Raw genomic sequence first — 6,424 nt, forward strand, 5'->3', positions numbered from 1 at the left:
AACAGTCTTGAGGTCATTCAAGTTTCACTCCCACTAAAATCCTCAAAGCATGTAGCCTGCTCTGGTTATGTGTTTTGGCTGCTGATGAAACAGTACCCTTTTCTAATACAGTAGCCAAACAAAATGTGATTCCCATCACATGAATGACTTATTTTCTTCTCTCCAGCATTTCACAACCTTCGTAAATTTTGGAAAAGTTCCTGATTAAGACTCCTTAAGCACAAACACTTAAGATGCACTTTTGTATTATAAAACTAATTCTTCTGTACATACAGCATACAAACATGTAGTATACATACATTTCATCATGGTCAGAAATTTGCTGCACCACAGTTCCACATCACACACAAACTCTAAACAAGTCCTGTTCAAGCAGCAACCTTCCAGGCTGAGAAATGAAGCCAATGTAAAAAGTTCCAAAAACTGCAGTTCACTGAATGACCACTTCAGGCTGGATCCAAAACAGGGTAAATCCCCACAGACCCCCATGCAGAAATAAACATGTTTACAGCCTGGTACAAAAAATGGTTTTGGTCTGTATAGGTAATGTCAACATTCATGACAACTGCACCAGGGGATCTTTTTTTTTTTTGTAACTCAACTGTTTACATTCTTTCAAGGCTTAAAGTTAGGCATTTTTAAGGGCGGGGTCACTTAAGTGACAGGCTTTGAAATAAATTGTGTTGTGAGACAGCTCCAACAAGATCTTACAGAACACAAATGTATTAAATCTTTTGAAATACATTTTTGCTTTTGTGAAGATTACAAGAGTACAAAATGGCGAAAGCAAATTCACTTTAAACCTAAAAAACAACACTGTGGGTTAAGTTTTATGACAAGTAATACAAGTAGTTCATTTTGAATACAGTTAATATGTATACTGTTTAAAACTGGGACCCATCTGAACCACGCTGATGCTCTTGATTTTCCCACTGTGCACCAGTTGTGCAGCAGTTAAAATTACACCCATTGAAAAAATGTTATTGAGCTATTGCAGAAGTAACTACGTGCACACTGTTAAAACATACATAAAGGAATGGGTGCTGCCTGTCTGCAGTGTGTCAGGGTTTGATTTGATTTTTCTCTGTCTCAGTCATTGCCTCTGGGGTCATATGTTTATAGCTATTGTTGTGAATTTCAACATGTTCAGTGAAGGTATTTTTGTTTGACGTATTCCGTGTTACTTCCTCCTCAACTTTTACAGTGATGTTATTGTGTCATCAAGTGATTTGCGGTGGCCTTTGCAAAGTTTCCTTTTAGTGTTGGTCCTTACACTGGTTAAAATCAAGTAACGCAGGTTACCTGTCATTTAAATAATTGATTTCATAACTCATCATACTGCTTGCATAAAAATCACTCTGTGGCTCAGCACCCAATATATCTCTGACATGCTTGTGACATATGAACCCCCTGTGGACATCTGGGGCCGGCCCACTGACCGTCCTGAGAGTCAGAACAAAACATGGTGAAGCCATCTTTTGTTATCATGCAGCACAAGGCTGGAATAACCTCCCAGATGATGTTAGACACGGCCCGGCTCTGAACACTTTTAGGTGAAAGCTATAAACATTCCTTTTTTTTGAACTGCCTACTCCACCCTGTATAGAGTGCAAACTAATTTTAAATCTCTATTTTAATCATTTTAAATAATATTTTATTTTATCTTTGCACCTCTGGTCTGCACTTTTGCTTTTTTAAATGGTGCTTTTTTTAACATTGTAGATTATTTAGTAATTAATTTTATATTTTTTTCCCTTTGCTATTTTATTATAAATCTGTATCCTTTATCATGTTTTACATGTTATTGCTCTGTAAAGCACTTTGAATTGCCTTGGTGTATGAAATGTGCTATTGGTGACCCATATAGAGAAACTGAAAGAGACATTCACCAAAGGACTGTACCTTAAAGAGAAAATAGAACAGAGTGCTTGGTGGTTCCGGTTCCAGCAGTTAGCATGTCGTTGCCTCACTGTACAATGTACATTATTTTATGTGGAGAGTAAAGCAGACTCGACTCATCTCCGTCTCCTGTTATGTTATTCACCACACCTCCACACTATATAAATTAAAGCTACTCTTACCTTTCTTGCATTTCACACAGCACTTGAACATCCACAACTCCTGCCTCCCTCCAAAGGCCTACTCCCCCCTCCTCCAGTACGTCCTCATTACGTCTATGATAGACGTAGGCGTTGGCAAGGTAACGTTAGATACACAGAAGAGGAGAGCGAGTGTAACTTTACAACCAAGACAGTCAAACGCAACCCCAGAGTTTTAAAACTCAACCTGAGTCAGTGATGACTGATGGGTTTTAGAATAAGCTTACAGTGCTAACGTTAGATAGTAGCGTTAATGTTACTAGTAAGTGGAAACGCACGGAAGGTAACGTTAATGTTTCAGAGGCTACGCTACAGCAGGCTAACATTAGCCATTAGCAACTGGATGCGGTGTTGTCATATAACGTTATATGTTACATTAGAAGCGAACTAAACATAACATTACCTGTCCTGCACAGTCAAGCGCAACCCCGGAGTTTTGAAACTTATCCGGGGTCAGGATGTTATGTCAGCGGTTAAGTCATTCGGAGGCCTCCACATGGGGAAGACGGGAACTGCCCATTGGTCCGACATCCCATTGTTCCGACCATATTAAACCCATTGTTCCGAAGTCCCATTGTTCCGAAATCATCATGATGCCCTGTGGTTAAGGTCTGGTTAGGTTTAGGCACAAAAACCACTTGGTTAGGGTCAGGAAAAGATCATGGTGTGGGTTAAAATGAAAAAGAAAGTGGCAAACACATAAGCCGTGAGCTTGCTTCGCCTCAAGCCTTTCCCAGCTGACCCAGAGCCGGACGCGGCGCACCATCAAGGTAGAAATACGCCCGCCGGGAGCCGTTCAGCACCGCGGACCATCGGACTAATGGGATGTCGGACCAATGGGCTGTTGGACCAATGACATGGACCTGGGAAGACAGACAGGATGCTCGGTCAATCATTGCATTCGGTCAGTCGGAGTTTTCTTAGAACCATATGAGAATGGTATAATTATGAGTTTTTATCTCTGGTGGAATGTACTTACATTTAAGCGTGCCATCAGCTTATTAATAGCATTTTAACCTAAACAAAGAAAAGTGTAAAATTTCCAGAAAGGTTAAGTGTTGCTTTAAGCTAGCTTGCCTTGGTCCACAGCTTACATCTCATGGCCATGGATCCTTGGTAAAGTTTTTTTCCTGTACAGTAAGGCTGCTCAGTTTTGGCAAAAGTCATAGTCATTGAGGTTACAAATACTGAACACGCCTACTGATTTTGGAAACATCATGCATTTACTGAACTTTTTTTTTTTTTTTTATTTAAACAGTGGATTTTCTTGAACTTTAAATGAAAGTCAACTAAAACAAATTTTAAAAAGTTTTTTAAAAATGGAATAATATAATAAACATAATAAATAGATAAATAATAAAATGAATAAATAAAATATAAAATAAATACATATGAACAGGAGGAGGAGGCGAGGGAGAGACCCCACTGCTGACAGAAGCGTCATGGACTGTGACTGTCACTTACTCTCTCTCACGTGCTCTCAATAAGTTGCCAAATTTGTCATTGGTTGCTTTTCAGAAATGAAGTCGCACAGTCTGAAAAGTCACTAAATATTGCGAGAAAGGCATAAAGTTGGCAACACAGAGCACACCAATGTAAAGGAAAGGGTGCGCTGGATTGATGATGCAAGACAAAACAAAAACATTACTTGTTTTCAAGATAATTGGAATCTAATAGATTTGGTTTTAAACATGTGTAAGCTTTAACTGACTAGGTAGGGCGATGTTTTTGTGTTCAGTAACTGTAATATATTGTAATTGCTATAGTGTTATTCATCTGTGATTCATCTGTTTAACATGAAACACAGCACCTGCACATTTACCATGGGTGTGTCTTCATACTGCATAGTCTGTTAACAATAGACCAGCGCTATGGCAACACATTTAACAGCAGACCTGCATTGTCAAGCATAAACAACATGTGCCACTTGTTCAGTAACTGACAGTTCAACAGAGATGGCCCAAGCAGATGCAGGCCGTCCTTAAAGGCAACACATCTGCTTTACACAACAGTGACGTCAAGCTATTTCAGCACTTACAAATGGGACTCTCCTGCAAGTGTTATCACCAAGCCTTGTCCATTGCAATGCTGTGGAACCAGCTCCTCACTGCATGCTCCCTATGAGCTTCATCCTATACTGTGTCTGTTCGGACTTTTCATAGCACCCAGAGGCACCTTACAGTCACTAGAACTGGCAACATGCATGCACAGACCCTGGAGTATAGCAAAACAGGCAGCTAATACAAAGAACTCAATGTCCGCTTACTGAAATTCCTTCTCACACTCATCTCACCTCAATATCTAACCTGACACACCAAACCCATGCTTACTGTGTGGGTATGGCAGATGACATCTGATCTAAACTACTAAGCAGGAGATTTACTCTTCTGTGGTACGGTGACACAAAACATTCTTGTACTTCTAGGTTAACAGCACCTTAGAGGGGAACACCACTTCAATTAAGAATTCCATTATTATATAATATTTCCATGGCCTGGGAAAGTTCAATCAATATTGAAGTAAGTCTCAAACCTGTGATGTTACAGGGTATCAAGTTTGGAGCTGCTCCATAGACAATGAATGGAAGTCTGATTTTGTGGACCCAATTTTTTATTTTTTTTTACACACCTAAGTGTTCTCAGTTTTGAAACTGAAAAGAGAACATCCCCATGGGTGCTCTCAGTTAAGCAGTACCAGACTTAAATGTGATGATATCACAAGTTTGAGTTTTAGCTCTCTAGTTGTGAGATTTAGCAGAGTTGTTTATGTGCACTAACATTTTTGGACAGTTTTAGATCATAGGAATAGCATGTATGAAATTGAAAATGGGCGTAGTATTCCCTTAAAAAAGATCCCATAAATAGTTTCATACACTACTATTAATGACAGGCACTTTTTAGAAGTTGTTCTCATCTATATGCAAAGTAAAGACTCATTTTTCATCATCTTATCACTCTGTTAAAGACTTCATTGTGGGAAATTCCAAGTAGTATATTATGTGTTGAATACAGATAAGCCTTGAGGGGATCATGCGTTTGGTTGTGTTTGTGCATGCGAGAGTGAGTGTGTCTGTCTGTCTGCAATTTATCTGGCAAAATACTGGACCAATCGGTCTAATGTTTTGTGTGCATGTTGGTGACTGTATGCCTAATGACCTCTCCTGGTTAACAACCACCAACCTGTTTTATTGACTGTTTCATACCCTTGTTGACTGCCAACTCCTCACTCCAACCACTCCAACAAGCCTTGCTGTCTGTTGCAGGTCAGATTTTGGCCTTCATTATGACACCCATAGAAAAGTTTGGTCTCAAGTTGAACTGGAGCACCTGCAGATTAATTCCATACCCAATAAGATAAGATCCACTACAGTCAGGCACGTTACAATATGAAATAGTTCCCGTTACGTTCACACCAGGCGCGAATAAAACAATTTGCACATGTGAATTACATGTAAAGTCAATGTAGAAATGCGATTAGACGCAAATTCCGGCCATGCTTATTCCCGAGAGTTGAAAAATCTGAACTTCAGCAACTGATTCACGCCGCAATAGCCAATTATTACAAAGATCCTCCAGGGATGTATGGCACAGAGGACATATCAGCAGAATTCTGATCTGTCCCCCCACCCACGTTGGAGAAATAAGGAGCAAAAGAATAAATCAGCAGGAGTTCTTTTGCTGTGCTCAGAGGTTTCTCAACTCTGAGGCCAAAATACAAAATACCTGCAGTTGATCATAGAGACAAATCTATAAAATTGTCTCAGACAAATAAAGATGACAGAAAATGAGCATTTTAAGACTGCAAATTAGGATCAGTCAGGAGCTGAATCTAGGAAGTATAAGGAAATGGTCAAAATCTCTCACTGATGTTATAACAAGCTCAGTTATGTCTTGAAGAAATATGCTGGACAATGAAGAGATCTTATTTTAAATTTTCCTTTCCTCTGAGCTTCTCTGCCTGTGTCAGAGTTGATTTGGTTATTTTTCCTTGATATTTGTGCTTCTATCACAAGTAAGTAGGTGGGCTATGTAGTTAATTTGTTTCTTTTTTAGTCTATTTTATTTGTGTTTATTGTTATTTCCTATGTGCTGTAGCCTACAGACCAAGTTAATACCGTTCAAAGTCAAGTCATAAACGACAGATATCATCACAGATATCTGGCTGTGTTTCAGTTATTAAAACTACAGTCATCTTCATAATTATATTGTATCGGTGTTTCACATACAGTGACAGTTTGCAGGAAAATTCAATCTGCTCTGTGCAAGGTGCTTTGTCTCTGTCAAAATAAACGAGGCGTGTATTTTTATCAGCTTCTGGGACGCTTC

This window comes from Epinephelus lanceolatus, chromosome 3 (assembly GCF_041903045.1).
Source record: "Epinephelus lanceolatus isolate andai-2023 chromosome 3, ASM4190304v1, whole genome shotgun sequence".
NCBI classification, from domain to species: Eukaryota; Metazoa; Chordata; class Actinopteri; order Perciformes; family Serranidae; genus Epinephelus; species Epinephelus lanceolatus.